Source organism: Etheostoma spectabile, chromosome 14 (genome assembly GCF_008692095.1).
Source record: "Etheostoma spectabile isolate EspeVRDwgs_2016 chromosome 14, UIUC_Espe_1.0, whole genome shotgun sequence".
Classification (NCBI taxonomy): Eukaryota; Metazoa; Chordata; class Actinopteri; order Perciformes; family Percidae; genus Etheostoma; species Etheostoma spectabile.
The window spans coordinates 7350700-7351161 of record NC_045746.1 but is presented as its reverse complement, the minus strand read 5'-3'; the positions used below and the strand labels follow the sequence as shown (position 1 = coordinate 7351161).

Genomic DNA, 462 nt, shown 5'->3' with positions numbered 1-462 from the left:
CTGAGTTTTCTGTTGTACGACTAACCGCTTTTGAACATACACACATTCCACCAAATCAAGTTCCTTCCCGAGGCTATTTTCCAGAGATACAGTTGCTCTGTGCGTAGCTTAGCGGCGCCCATGATGATAGTGATTGGTTTAAAGAAGTGCCGATAAACCAGAAAACAGGAATCCAGGAATGCTGTGTGGACTAGTCAGACCCTCCTCCGCTCGGCAGCGTGTGGATGGTCTGGCAAAGCAAGACCTGTGTCTAAGTGACTGATGAGAACAAAAATCTTTGAAATTGCTCCAGTTTTGAGTAAGAACTCTGTGACTTGTAGTTGTAAATCAGGCTGCAATGTAACCCTATAGGACCAATGTTGAGTGTCAGATAGCGTTCTGTTTTTGCTGCTGACAGGCTCAGATTATTATTCTAAGTGTCTGACAACATCATGGAAAGGATCCCTACAGAGATAGACCTTT

At 44.2% G+C, this 462-nt stretch overlaps 1 protein-coding gene across 1 annotated transcript in view; it reads left to right on the top strand.

Moving 5' to 3' along the window:
* sacm1la (SAC1 like phosphatidylinositide phosphatase a) overlaps positions 1-462 on the top strand; it is a 23065-nt gene that overhangs the window by 8822 nt on the left and 13781 nt on the right. The gene's annotated exons all lie outside the window — the stretch shown is intronic.